Here is a 16,281-nt window from a genome sequence, read left to right as displayed (position 1 = left end):
CTGTTGATTACATGTTGTACAAAGGGTGTACTAGGAACATAGGACAAGTCAGGTGAAGTTTCGTGTTTACGTGTTAGGCCTAAGTCGATTTTGCTAGTACAGTGAAATATCACCTTTCCAAGCGTCTGTTGTTTTACACGAATAGTTTCTGTAAATCAGCTGTACCGATTTCGCCAGTACGATCAAGGGAAATTGTCACTAACACTCGCAATATTTTTCATAGAGGAAGAGTATGATTTCCTAGCAGACGCCCTTGAACTCATAAAGAAGAGGCGAAAGGAGACAGTAGAGGAAAAGTATTTAAAAATCTTAACCATGTTAATAAATGCTGCAGAACTGTTTATTACAGCTCATGCACGTTGTAAAACAAATTGCGAGCTGATCGCTGATGCAACATTATTGTATTCCAGTTATAGAAACCCGAAATGGCTAAAAAACATTAGTATGAGTAATGATACTTTCCTATTGCTGTGTACACAATTAGTGAATATTTTGTCACTAGCCTTTATCACCATCAGAGCAGAGTAGAGAGAGAGAGAGAATTTCCATTTTGGTAATTCAAGAAATAATCAACATTTATGTAATGGTATCTCTTTCCGCATGATAAAGATACTGGTCAGTCCAATAATTCTTTTCCTTCACTCCACACAAAATTTCTTCGTCCATATTAACCAACATATTAAAAAGCAAAGAGTGGGTAAATGGAGTGACAGTTCATTAGGAATAATGACGAGCACAATTACAGTGCTAGGAGAAAAAAGATATCCATTACTCTTCATTAAAGTTGATTTCAGCTCAGCAAGCCATGAGTGATGAAGCTAATAGAGTCTTTGCGACATACTCAATAAATTAAATAACAATTACATAAGTATTTCTGTTATTAAACTGAATTTACTTTTCTGTTACGTGAACTCTTTTCTAAAATAAATTTACCTTGGTTTCTGGCTACAGTCATGTAATATTTTTTAGATGAAAGTTCAGCCATTTGAGTGGATAGGTCGTTTATTACACTGTACAATCCTCCTGCGCATGTAACGACTGTTTTTGATGATCATTTTATGTCACAGTTATTCAATGTTTGTCACACATGCTTGTTTTATTTCTGCCAGACACTTTGTGAATATGTTTTCGTTTTTATGTCACGACACCTCAATTATATAATTAAGTGTAATATACTTCGACGATGACTTCGTTTGTAGAAGTCTGATCATGTTCAACATTGTATGTACCTGAAATAGTCAAAGTGCAAAATCCTGATTGTTCAGTAGAGTAAACGATCAATACAGTCAAATGGCGCAACTTTCATTTAGAAATATACTATATAAGAGGTCAGCATGAGTCGCATACACAGAGATGAGCCAAAATATGAGGGCTATTCAGAAATTAGGGAACGTTTTGGCATTAAAAAAAACTAAGTTCAAGATATTAATTTTATTATGCAGGGTGGTCCATTGATCGTGACCGGGCCAAATATCTCATGAAATAAGCGTCAAACGGAAAAGCTACAAAGAACGAAACTTGTCTAGCTTGAAGGGGGAAACCAGATGGCGCTATGGTTGGCCCGCTAGATGGCGCTGCCATAGGTAAAGCGGATATCAATTGCGTTTTTTTTTTAAAGGAACATCCATTTTTATTACATATTCGTGTAGTACGCAAAGAAATATGAATGTTTTAGTTGGACCACTTTTTTCGCTTTGTGATAGATGGCGCTATAATAGTCACAAACATATGGTTCACAATTTTAGACGAACAGTTGGTAACTGGTAGGTTTTTTAAATTAAAATACAGAACATTCCTCTCAACAGAGAGTAGTTCGCCTTCCGTAATGTCCGCACATGCATTGACAATGCGCTGACGCATGTTGTCAGGCGTTGTCGGTGGATCACGATAGCAAATATCTCAACTTTCCCCACAGAAAGAAATCCGGGGACGTCAGATCCAGTGAACGTGCGGGCCATAGTATGGTGCTTCGGCGACCAATCCACCTGTCATGACATATGCTATTCAATACCGCTTCAACCGCACGCGCGCTATGTGCCGGACATCCATCATATTCGAAGTACATCGCCATTCTATCATGCAGTGAAACATGTTGTAGTAACATCGGTAGAACATTACGTAGGAAATCAGCATACATTGCACCATTTAGATTGCCATCGATAAAATGGGGGACAATTATCCTTCCTCCCATAATGCCGCACCATACATTAACCCGCCAAGGTCGCTGATGTTCCACTTGTCGAAGCCATCGTGGATTTTCCGTTGCCCAATAGTGCATATTACGCCGGTTTACGTTACCACTGTTGGTGAATGACGCTTCGTCGCTAAATAGAACGCGTGCAAAAAATCTGTCATCGTCCCGTAATTTCTCTTGTGCCCAGTGGCAGAACTGTACACGACGTTCGAAGTCGTCGCCATGCAATTCCTGGTGCATAGAGATGTGGTACGGGTGCAATCGATGTTGATGTAGCATTCTCAACACCGACATTTTTGAGATTCCCGATTTTCGCGCAATTTCCCTGCTACTGATGTGCGGATTAGCTTTGTGGCTGAATACTTCCTGTTTCCTTAAATAACGTAACTATCCGGCGAACGGTCCGGACACTTGGATGATGTCGTCCAGGATACCGAGCAGCATACATAGCACACGCCCGTTGGTCATTTTGATCACAATAGCCATACATCAACACGATATCGACCCTTTCCGTAGTTGGTAAACGGTCCATTTTAACACGGGTAATGTATCATGAAGCAAATACCGTCCGCACTGGAGGAATGTTACGTGATACCACGTACTTATACGTTTGTGACTACTACAGCGCCATCTATCACAAAGTGAAAAAAGTGGTCAGACTAAAACATTCATATTTCTTTACGTACTACACGAATATGTAATAAAAATGGGGGTTCCTATTTAAAAAAACGCAGTTGATATCCGTTTGTCCTATGGCAGCGCCATCTAGCGGGCCAACCATAGCGCCATCTGGTTTTCCCCTTCAAGGAAGACGAGTTTCGTTCTTTGTAGTTTTTCGTTCGATGCTTATTTCGTGAGATAATTGGCCGGTCACTATCAATGGACCACCCTGTATACATCTGAAAGAGCGACTGACATACTACTTTTCCACTTAGTCACCAAACACATTCAGGCACTTATCATAACGGCATATCAAGCTTTGAAAGATCTGCGTCTGGACGCCATATTTGTTTACAAATGTGACAGTATACATGTGATGTGTTACGACAGCGAAAGGAACCTGGACCACTGGAGGCAATGCCACAAGTCCCTCAAAAAAAAATCGTAACACAACAGACACACAAATGCCATACTATCTAATGTAAATACACCCGATGATGGAGGTTTAAACCTTTGCAACGCGTCGTGGAAATAAATAAAACGGTGACTGGTAACAGAAAAATTGTTGTTTCAATTAATGTCAATAACAGTCACGGTAAAGCCTAACCTAAAATGTTCACATTTAAAGGTGTTGTCACAAATACACGGAAACTAAATTTTTTCGATATACATTGTAAACACAGTTCATTTTTCGTTTTCGTTTCTAAGAAAATTGGGAAAATGAATACCCGTGAAATGCCGGGTTTGTCAGCTGGTACACCTATAAATTGACTCGTCCACGTCATTATGATGACCCATGGAACACGTATCAAATTACCTGCTTGGGAGTATGTTAACAGTGACCTATTCGACTCTGGAAGGTCGCCTACTAGAATCCCGGAGCAAGCGAATGTAGGATGAGTGTGGTTCAGAACACTGCCTAATCACAGTTAAGTTTTCCGCGGTTCTCTGAAATCAGTTGAAAAGAGGGTATAAAAGGGCAGCGCATTGGCAGAGCTGTCATTTGAACTCAGGTGAGGCATGTGATAGTGGCCGCACGGCAGGAATCAACAGACTTTGAACGCGGAATGGTACTTGGAACTAGACGCATGAGACACTCCATTTCGGAAATTGTTAGGGAATTCAATATTCCGCGATCTACAGTGTAATGAGTGTGCCGAGATACCAAATTTGAGACATTACTTCTCACCACGCACAACGCAGTGGACGATGGCCTTCACTTACCGATCGAGAGCAGCAGCGTATGGGTAGAGTTGTCAGTGCTAACAGACAAGCAACACTGCTTGAAATATCCACAGAAATCAATGTGAGGCGTAGGAGAAAAGTATCCGTTAGGACATTGCGGCGAAATTTGACGTTAATGGGCTACAACAGCAGACGACCGACGCGAGTGCCTTTGCTGACAGCACAACATTGCCTGCAGCGCCTCTCCTGGGTTCGTGCCGTATCAGTTGAACCCTAGACGGCTGGAAACCCGTGGCCTGGTCAGATGAGTCGCAATATCTGTTGGTAAGCGGTGATAGTAGGATTCGAGTGTGACGCAAACCGCACGAAGCTATTGACCCAAATTGTCAACAAGGCATGTGCAAGCTGGTGGTGGCGGCTCCGTAATGGTGTGGGCTGTGTTTATATGGAATGATCTGGGTCCTCTGGTCCAACAGAACTGATTATTGACTGTAAATGCTCATGTTCGGCTGCTTGGAGACCATTTGCAGCCGCGCGGGATGAGCCGAGCGGTCTTAGGCGCTGCAGTCATGGGTTGTGCGGCTGGTTCCGGCGGAGGTTCCTGTCCTCCCTCGGGCATGGGTGTGTGTGTTTGTCCTTAGGATAATTTAGGTTTAGTAGTGTGTAAGCGTAGGGACTGATGACCTTAGCAGTTAAGTCCCATAAGATTTCACACACATTTGAACCATTTGCAGACATTCATGGACTTCATGTTCCCAAACAACGATGGTATTTTCATTCACTGGTTTGAGGAACATTCTGGACAATTTGAGGAACACATTTGGCCACCCAGATGGCCCAACGTGAGTCCCATTGAGCATTTATGAGACATAATCGAGAGGTCAGTTTGTGCAAAAAATCCTACACCGGCAACGCTTTCGCAGTTATGGATGGCAATAGAGGCAGTATGGCTCAATCTTTCTGCATGGGACTTCCAACGACTTGTTGAGTCCATGCCACGTCGAGCTGTTGCCCTAGGCCAGGCATAAGGAGGCCCCACGAGATATTAGGAGGTATCCCATGGCTTTAGTCACCTCAGTGTATGTAAGCTGCAAGTATATCCGTCAGTGGCCCCGCAACAGCCTCTCGAGAACAACAGCCAGACTACTGATCAAACAAATTGGTCATCAATTTCTAGGTTCTCGTGTATCCCTCTTAATAACTGATCAACGTCATCCAGGGCAACCCGAAAGCCCTTCCCTCTTCCACCTCTCCCCGTCCCCTCCCCTGGACTAATTAGATTGAAGCGCCCCCTCCCCTTACATCTTTTGTAACTGGGGCACTTGAGTGGGTGGGGTTTACTTTGGAGTTGGGCACCATAGGAAGAGGATAAGACAGTGTCGATTTGTTAACAACAAAATACGGTAAACCATTTCACTCAAGGTCTATTTGCTAATGAGGGTTTAGTACCGTGTCAGTCGAGGAACTAGCAGAGACGACACTCAGGCAGATACGTAAGTACTCTCATTCCTCGATATTTTTCACAATTTTTCGTATTTTCCACAATTTTGTCTTTTTCGAAAATTTTGCAAGTTTAATCCAATCATACGAGCTCCATCCCCGTGCTCTCGATTTCACGTTAACATTTATTGTATTTTTCTACATTTTTAGCATTTTCCCAAATTTTACATATTTTATCCAATTACGTGAGGTCCATCACACTGTTCCCAACGTCGCATAGATGTCATGTTGCTCTTAGCCAATAACAACGCACCATGTGCCCGAATTATTTATCATTGCTAAGGTGCCACTGAGTTATTAATGTGTGTGTGTGTGTGTGTGTGTGTGTGTGTGTGTGTGTGTGTGTGTGTGTGTGGGTGGGTGGGTGGGTGTGAGAGAGAGAGAGAGAGAGATACATCACACAATATGAGTTATAAACGAACAGGTTGGTGCAAATTATAACGTCATAGGAAATTCTATAAGCATTGCAACTGAAAAGCGTCACGCTCAAGCCATCCCGCTGATTCCATTCTCTTTGAGAGTAATAGTCGAGAGATAAAGATGTATTTTTGGCGTTTGTATTAGTACAATCCAGGTATTGATACATGAACCTGTCATGCACGATCATTGCGGAGATTGTTATTCCCCTCGAGCACAATGTTTTTCCGTTAACTGCGCGTTGGTTTGTACTTGGGGTTGATTAATGTTTTCTCTGAGTTTTGGCGTGGCATTCAACCAGGCGTGAGGAGTCGCCGGCGTCCTGACTCAGGTAACCGTGTGACCAGCATAATGGATGAGCCGGCAGCCCACACTCTGCGTCAGTCAGCCCTGGGGTGTAATTTGCCAGCTGCCTTCTGTGTCCTATAATTCCTGGCCACTGTGCCGGTCGCAGTTACTATCTTCCGGTAGCCGTAAATGGGCAGTCGCCCGCGCCCTTGGACCTGCTGGTAATTTTGATAATATCGCGGCTGACGTCGGGCCGATGAACAAAGCGGATGCTCTTGGATTTTCTTGTATACAGTTTGGTTCGTAGATAAGATTGTACGGGGGCGGTGGATCACTTTCACGCATTACGCCACTCGTGAATTCCTCCTCCGCCTCCTCGGATCCGATCTGTAGAGTTCGTCGACCAGTACGTTGGAGTACGGAAGTTGCGTTCTCGGTGACTGGGCAACTTTTTCAAAATTAGCTGAAGTGGGAGACCTGGCATCATCTTTCGGAGGGGCGGTAACTCTAGTGATCTCGGACTGATCAGAGCTGCTACCGCTTCCCAGTGTGGGAGTCTCGCAACAATAAGTTGTAAAATTGTTGAAACTAAGAGATTAGGTGACTGGCTTACGTAACAACAAACTTCATGGAAGAGAAAGAGAAATGTTTGCTACGTGGCTTGTTATTGGTCGTATTTCTAACGTTCGGTCTGACTGGGTATTCAATAAATTTTGACCGTCTTTTTCGCAGAGAGCTAAGAGGAGCATAGTTTCAACGAGATTCTCGGTAGGGATGCGAAGCATTGAGGACTCTCGATCGAAATGAGAATTAGAAAGACTTTTGGTCGGTATCTGAGGCACATAATTCATCCACTGTGCGGACTGTGGCGGCTTTTGCAGCAGATGACGTCTACTGCAATCGGAGCTCGACTTCTCGCCTCTTACAGTAGGTAATTTCTGGCAAAAAAGAGAGGCGAGATGCTATTGATGAGGCAGAAATAGACGTGTATTCGGTTAGACCATCTTGGGGCTCGTTTTAAAGCACGCTGTTGCAGTCAATGGCCTTATCCTGACTTATTTATTTGGGTTATTTAATGTATTTCCTAACACCAAATAAACGACGCAGTCAACATATTCGAAGTAACCGTGTACTTAATTAAAGTGAGTGCCTTCACAAGTTAGTTACCAGACTACACTGATGAGCCAAAACATTATGTTCATCTCCTTAATAGCTTGTTTGTCCGTCTTTGGAACGAAATACATCGCTGATTATGCACATCAAGGATGCCACAGTTTGTTGGTAAGTTTGTGGAGATACGCGGCATTAGATGTCTACGCACAGGTCATGTAATTCGCGTAAATAAGGGACCGCTGATTTGGTACGCGGTGATGGCCCCCGGTAGCAACCCAGATGGGTTCCATAGGATTTACATAAGGCGAATCTGGCCACCGAGACATCAACGTGAGTTCACTATAATGCTACTCAAACCACTGTAGCACGGTCCTGGCTCCGAAAGACGGACAATTATACTGCTGAAACATGACATCACCGTCGGGAAACACATCAAGAATGAACGGAAGCAGGTGGTTCGCAGCTGTCAGCCTATCTCAGATTACTATCACAGGTCCCATGCAACCACAGGAGAATGTCTCCCATTGCGTAATACTGCTCTCACCCTGCGTCCGTGGCGCGCTGTGCGTTTCGAGCCGTCATTGATCTCCATGACAGTGTTTGTGGCGACGACCATCGACTATTGTAACAAATATGTGATTCACCCGAAGAGCCGACATATTTCAACTGATCGGTGTCCCATACCCACTGCAATCGTAATTGACGATGTCGTTGAGTCAACATTTGAACACGTAGGGATGGTCTGCTGCGGAGCTTCATGTTCAACGATGTACGATGACTGGTGTGCTATTGGCAGAGATGCCACAGATCACTAACTATCCTACTTTACAGAGCAGACAACCCTCCGAACCCCACGTTCTGTAAAGGTGGTTCAAATGGCTCTGAGCACTATGGGACTTAACTTCTGAGGTCATCAGTCCCCTAGAACTTAGACCTACTTAAACCTAACTAACATAAGGACATCACACACATCCATGCTCTAGGCAGGATTCGAATCTGCGACCGTAGCGCCTAGAACCGCTCGGCCACTCCGGCCGGCGTTCTGTGAAGAGTCGTGGTCATTCGCCAACCATTTAGCGACTAATAGTAGTTTCACTGTCCTACCTCTTATCGTAGATGTTCACGATAGTAACACGTTAACATTCGACCAGCGTCGCCGTTTTCGAGATAATAGTTCACAGGCTCTGCTTAACAATAATCTGCCCTTTGTCAAAGTCGCTTATCTCAACGGATTCCCCCATTTTCAGCCCATATCTTCGCTAGGGTGATCCCCCCATCCGTTTCTGCTGCACTTGTATACTTTAGTTACTGCGTCACGTGCCAGCAACGCCACCAGGCGGCATCCAGCGTGGTCATAATGTTTTGGCTTATCTGTGTATGTTCTTGCCCTCCCCACGGAATTTACCGTTCATTTTCTGGAAAATGTGTAACTGCACAGATTTCATGTTATGAGTCCGCTCGGTCTGGGGCGCCTTGCCTCGGTTCGCGCGGCTCCCCCCGTCGGAGGCTCGAGGCCTCAAATGGTTCAAATGGCTCTGAGCACTATGGGACTTAACTACTGAGGTCATCAGTCCCCTAGAACTTAGAACTACTTGAACCTAACTAACCTAAGGACATCACACACATCCATGCCCGAGGCAGGATTCGAACCTGCGAACGTAGCGGTCACGCGGTTCCAAACTGACGCGCTTAGAACCGCACGGCCACACCGGCCGGCCTCGAGGCCTCCCTTGGGCATGTGTGTGTGTGCTGTCCTTAGGTTAGTTAGTTTGAGTTAGATTAAGTAGTGTGTAAGCCTAGGGACCGATGACCTCAGCAGTTTGGTCGCATAGAACTTGCCACAAGTTTCCAATTTCCATGTTATGATTTGTGCGCGTTTCCCGTGTGTGAGTAAGCTAATTATTACAGTGTTTGTCTTGTCTGTTCCTCATGTGAAATACACTGCAATAAATTGTACTCTCAGTTAGCGCTCCTTCACTTCTGCACATCAGCAAAACCACACCCTCGACTCACTTGTTATGCACACCCCTATCCTTTCCATTTCCTTTGCTCACAGTTCATTACATACTTCTGAATCGTAGGGGGGAGATTTGCGCATTGAAAAGGTTCACTCGATCCAGGTCAAAGCCACTTCATATGTTTAGGACTAACCCAATGGCATTAAACTGGCGACCCTGCAGGATCTTATCATTAGGTAATTTTCTGATTGCGCCAGACAAGTGCCATATTAAATTGGCGTCGATGCTTCTAAAGTTTACTTTTTCCGATGACCAATCTTCAGTTCGAGTCAGAGAAGTTGCGTCTTACATTTAACTGGTTACTCTTTTAGTCAGGGAAGTCCCGTGGTGCACTTAACTGGAGGAATCAATTAAATCTTTTGCCATTAAGTTAATCTGTTCACACTAAACAATTTTGTTTGTCTAAAATTTTGATCATCGTTCTGTTTTTGAGTCCTTCCTCGGTCGATGTGATCATTTTTCGTGATCATTTTTGCTTATTGTGAAGTCTTTTGGACATATCAGTCGAGGCAGAGAGGAATTTAGTGCCAATGTTTGTCAAAACCTTTCCGGTTTATGGTTAACGTTTCCTTAAAGGGGATGAAAATTATTAAGCTGATTGCGCAGTTTTGTTTAACCCATGTGGTTTCCTTTTCAGGTTTTGTCTTTTCTCTGATGTTTGTTTGTGTTTTTGTATTCTAATCTTCACTGGTCCAGCGTTGTAATATTTTGGAAAGGTGTTCTGATGTGTGGTATTTATGAGATGGTATTGAAAATATGTACATACTAAATAGGAGATATCAACGTCAACTCCAAGCTATCAGTTTGCACCAAGTGTTTGATCTGTATACAGACGGTATAGCTATCTTACTGGAAGTTGTGGAGAGTGTGCATGGTTGAACCTGAGAAAGCAGAAGTACAGTATGTATCACTGATGTTTGGGGAGGTGTAGGAAGGCTGAGAGGAAATAGAGAAGACGCGCATGCTTGCATAATGTGAATGAAGATGTAGTAATTTTAGGTAAGAAGTTTCAACTAACATAATATAGGCATACGCAGATAATTCGAAGTCTGCAGAGCGTGAGTTATTACTGTGGAGCACAAAATAGCCAGACCACCGAAAAGTCAACTGGAGATCAGGAACCACAATTCCCACTTCTCCTTCTTGGTGCGCTTTATGGTACTGAACAAGGGTTTTGGTGTTACCATCGAGCGTTGCCTTCGGTTAGTATTAGGGTACGTGATTTGCAAGTACTGTGTGTGGTCAATGCAACGTTGCATTCCTAGTAAGGAGCACGTTACTGCTGAGGTGCTTCATTATATACAGGGTGGTCCATTGATACTGACCGGGCCCAATATCTCACCAAATAAGCATCAAACGAAAAAACTACAAAGAACGAAACTCGTCTAGCTTGAAGGGGGAAACCAGATGGCGCTATGGTTGGCCCGCTAGATGACGCTGCCATAGATCAAACGGATATCAACTGCGTTTTTTTTTTAAAATAGGAACCCCCATTTTTATTACATATTAGCGTAGTACGTAAAGAAATATGAATGTTTTAGTTGGACCACTTTTTTCGCTTTGTGATAGATGGCGCTGTAATAGTCATAAACGTATAAGTACGTGGTATCACGTAACATTCCGCCAGTGCGGACGGTGTTTGCTTCGTGATACATTACCCGTGTTAAAATGGACCGTCTACCAATTGCGAAAAAGGTCAATATCGTGTTGATGTATGGCTATTGTGATCAAAATGCCCAACGGGCGTGTGCTATGTATGCTGCTCGGTAACCTGGACGACATCATCCAAGTTATTTAAGGAAACAGGAAGTGTTCAGCCACATGTGAAACGTCAACCACGAGCTGCATCAACTGATGATGCCCAAGTAGGTGTTTTAGCTGCTGTCGCGGCTAATCCACACATCAGTAGCAGACAAATTGCGCGAAAATCGGGAATCTCAAAAACGTCGGGGTTGAGAATGCTATATCAACATCGATTGCACCCGTACCATATTTCTATGCACCAGGAATTGCAAGGCGACGACTTTGAACGTCGTGTACAGTTCTGCCACTGGATACAAGAGAAATTATGGGACGATGACAGATTTTTTGCACGCGTTCTATTTAGCGACGAAGCGTCATTCACCAACAGCGGTTACATAAACCGGCATAATATGCACTATTGGACAACGGAAAATCCAAGATGGCTGCAACAAGTGGAACATCAGCGACCTTGGTGGGTTAATGTATGGTGCGGCATTGTGGGAGGAAGGATAATTGTCCCCCATTTTATCGATGGCAATCTAAATGGTGCAATGTATGCTGATTTCCTACGTAATGTTCTACCGATGTTACTACAAGATGTTTCACTGCATGACAGATGGCGATGTACTTCCAACATGGTGCGTGCGGTTGAAGCGGTATTGAATAGCATATTTCAGGACAGGTGGATTGGTAGTCGAAGCACCATACAATGGACCGCGTGGTCACCGGATCTGACGTCCCCGGATATCTTTCTGTGGGGAAAGTTGAAGGATATTTGCTTTCGTGATCCACCGACAACACCTGACAACATGCGTCAGCGCATTGTCAATGCATGTGCGAACATTACGGAAGGCGAACTACTCTCTGTTGAGAGGAATGTCGTTACACGTATTGCCAAATGCATTGATGTTGACGGACATCATTTTGAGCATTTATTGCATTAATGTGGTATTTACAGTAATCACGCTGTAACAGCATGTGTCTCAGAAATGAAAAGTTCGCAAAGGTACATGTATCACATTGGAACATCCAAAAAAAATTGTTCAAACGTAGCTACGTTCTGTATTATAATTTAAAAAAACTACCTGTTACCAACTGTTCGTCTAAAATTGTGAGCCTTATGTTTGTGACTATTACAGCGTCATCTAACACAAAGCGAAAAAAGTGGTCCAACTAAAACATTCATATTTCTTTACGTACTATACGAATATGTAATAAAAAATGGGGGTTCCTATTGTAAAAAACGCAGTTGAAATCCGTTTAACCTATGTCAGTCCGATCTATCGGGACAACCATGGCGCCATCTGGTTTCACTATTCAAGCTAGGCAAGTTTCGTTCTTTGTAGTTTTTTCGTTTGACGCTAATTTCGTGAGATATTTGGCCCTGTCACGATCAATGGACCACCCTGCATATGCTCACTTTAGGGGGAAAAAAGCCACCACGAAGGAGTTATCCGAATGAGAAGGAAATCCGTAGACGTGACGTACATGTGTAGACAAACAAATGATTACGATTTCAGAGAAGTTGGAGGATTTATTCAAGAGAAAGAGCTTCAATAATTGATCAAGTAGATAACGCGCTGGTTGAAAAAAATGGTTCAAATGGCTCTGAGCACTATGGGACTTAACATCTGAGGTTATCAGTCCCCTAGAACTTAGAACTACTTAAACCTAACTAACCTAAGGACATCACACACATCCATGCCCGAGGCAGGATTCGAACCTGCGACCGTAGCGGTCGCGCGGTTCCAGACTGAAGCGCCTAGAACCGATCGGCCACAACGGCCGGCGCGCTGGTTCACCTGCGGCCAGAATGTAAGCAGTTACTCGGCCTGGTACTGACTGATAGAGTTGTTGGACGTCCACCTGAGAAAAATTGTGCCAAATTATGTTGATTTGGTGCGTTAGATCGTCAAAATCCCGAGATGGTTTGGGGGGCCCTGCCTGTAATGATCCGAACGTTCTCAATTAGGGAGAGATCCGGAGACCTTGCTGGCCAAGGTAGAGTTTGGCAAGCACAAAGACAAGCAGTAGAGACTCTCGCCGCGTGTGGGCGGGCTTTATCTTGCTGAAATGTGAGCCCAGGATGGCTTCCCAGGAAGGGCAACTAAACGGGGGATAGAATGTCGTCGACGTACCACTGTGCTGTAAAGATGCTGCAGATGACAACGAAAGCGAAAATACTATGTAATGAAATGGCACCCCAAACATCATTCCCGGTTGTCAGGCCGTAGGCGGGTGAGTGTCAGATCGATATCCCCCCACAGTTCAGGGCGTCCCCAGACACGTTCTCGCTGGTCATTGGGGCTCAGTTCGAAGCGGGACTCATCACTGGTGACAATTATTCTTCATTCACTGAGTTTCAATGCGGAAGACGTGTCTGGAGACGCCCCTGACAGCAGTGGGATATCAGCCTGATTGTCGTCCGTCATGCAGATCGACTAGCAGGAATGGCGGTCTGGGGTGCCATTTCATTTCAAAGCAGAGCCCCTTTGGTTGTCATGCGCGCAACGTTGTAGCACAGCGCTACATCGATGATATTTTATGTCTCGTTATGCTGCCCTTCATGGCAAGCCATCCTGGGTTTATATTTTAGCAAGATAGTTACCACCCGCACACAGCTTGTCTTCATGCTTGCCAAACCCTACCTTTGCCACCAAGATCGCCGGATCTCTCCACAGTTGAGAATGCTTGGAGCATTATAGTCAGAGCCTCCCAAACAGCCCGGGATTCTGACGATCTAACGCGCCATTTCGATAGAATTTGGCACTATATCCTTCAGAAGGATATCCAGCAACTCTGTCAATCAGTGCAAAGCCGAATAACTACTCGCATAACAGCCAGAGGTGAACCAACGTGTTATTTACTTGCTCAATTTGTAAAACTGTTTCTCTTGAATAAATCACCTAATTTTTCTGAAATTGTAATCATTTGTTTATCTGTACACATACATCACATCTACGAGCCGGCCACTGTGGCCGAGCGGTTCTAGGCGCTTCAGTCCGGAACCACGCGACTGCTGCGATCGCAGGTTCGAATCCTGCCTCGGGCATGGATGTGTGTGATGTCCTTAGGTTAGTTAGGTTTACGTAGTTCTACGTCTAGGGGACTGATGACCTCAGATGTTAGTGCTTAGAGCCATCACATCTACGCATTTCCGCCTCATTCGGATAATTCCTTCGTGGTGCGTCGTAATCGAGTAGTAATGGATCTATCTTCCTGTTTATGTGGAGAAACGCTACACTATTTACACTGAGGGTCAACTGCCGTTCCACAGACCAACAGTGAACCAATATTTCTTTCTTACTAATGGTTTCGACTGGTATTTTGTGTTCACTAGCTGTATTAAATTTCTTAGTAACAAGATTAATTTACTGTTGCTTACTTGTATGTTTCCAGGTATGAATTCATATTTAAATGGTATCTGCTTAATTCCCACTACAAGCCCTCAAAGTATGTAATGGAAATATAGAAAGCCCTTTTATAAGAATGTTTTTTATGACACCATAATTATTATCGAGGATTACACTCTCTGAATCTTGCTCCAGCTTCCCATTCACTGAACTTCATACTTTTCAGGGATGCTCCACATCTCATCTTTCTTGGAGCGCAGCAGAATTTCTAGTACTCGAGTTTCTGCCACTCTTGGTCGACGTGCTTCACATTTTTTCCAGTATTTTATTATTTCTTCACTCGTACTTGTTATTTTTCTAGTATCTGCTTTTATTTTGCTTTCTAATAGTGCATCTTCAACCACTCTTCTTGAAAGCCACACTGTACATTTTGTATCCTTTTTTCTTTCACATTCGTCGTGTAATGACTGATGCTTAAGAAGCTTTTAGAATTTCAGTATTGATTCTCTTCCAGTATTGCTAATACTCTTCTCACTGTGTCACACAAGCACTGAATTGCCTGTAGCTTTCTGTTTATTCCTCTTATTAGCGTCAGATCTGGACAAACCTGCCCACTCTTGAGCTCAGATTGTCACGTTCTCAGTCAGTACCAATGGAAATACTGCGTTTGTACTAGGCAACTTGTGGTGGGGTAGTGAGTGTCGTGCTCAAACCCCGTTATTCACCTGGCGTATCCTCTTCACTAATTTCGAAATAATAAATGGCAACAACGACCAACGCACAACACAAAGCATTCGGTAATGGCTACCCTAGTTGTTTGCTAGTGTTAACAGTACCGTAAACGAGGTAGGACATGTCTGTCATTTTAGGAGAACACTCCCCAACTAAAACTGCCGTATTAAAGTGTCCGCACAGTAGTTACACTGAGTACCCTCTGTCACTCACCGTTGACAGGTTGGAGAATTCAGACGGCGATGTACATTATTTTGCATAGGATGAAACTTCTTGGCATATTAAAACTGTGTACTAGACATTTTGCCAGTTTTCTATCAGTAACGAAAACAAAACATGAACTGTGTATGTAGTGAATGGTTCAAATGGCTCTGAGCACTATGGGACTTAACTTCTGAGGTCATCAGTCCTTATAACTTAGAACTACTTAAACCTAACTAACCTAAGGACATCACACACCTCCATGCCCGTGGCAGGATTCGAACCTGCGACTGTAGCGGTCGCGCGGTTCCAGACTGTAGCGCCTGGAACCGCTCGGCCACTCCAGCCGGCCGAACTATATGAAGTATATATAGTATGTAGTGAAGCATCGAAAAAATTTTAGTTCCGTATGTTAGTGAAAATGCCTTTGAAATTACGAAACAGTCTTACAGAGAACTATGCAAAAAGTACAAATGTATATGTACAGCATCCATATTAAGAAACATGATCCCGGGCAGTTTCTGTACGCTGGGTGCAGCTGTTTCGGGTGTCTAGAATGCGATTTTGTAAACATCTTTACGGCAACGCCTCTTCATAGATCTACAAACGGCTATCGTTTTCGTCTACAGCCGTTTGTGCTGCTTCGCAGTTGAAAACTGTCAAAAGCGCTGCCTGGTGTCAGGGATTTCCCGTCAGATCATTGACGTTAAGCTCTGTGGGGCTGGGCTAGCACTTGGATGGGTGACTATCCGGTCTGCCAGGCGCTGCTGGCAACGGGGTGCACTCAGCAGTTGTGAGGCGAACTGAGGAGCTACTTGATTGAGAAGTAGCGGCTCGTAAACTGACATACGGTCGGGAGAGCGGTGTGCTGACCACA

The sequence above is a fragment of the Schistocerca cancellata genome, chromosome 4 (genome assembly GCF_023864275.1).
Source record: "Schistocerca cancellata isolate TAMUIC-IGC-003103 chromosome 4, iqSchCanc2.1, whole genome shotgun sequence".
Classification (NCBI taxonomy): domain Eukaryota; kingdom Metazoa; phylum Arthropoda; class Insecta; order Orthoptera; family Acrididae; genus Schistocerca; species Schistocerca cancellata.
Note: the sequence above shows the minus strand (reverse complement) of the source record.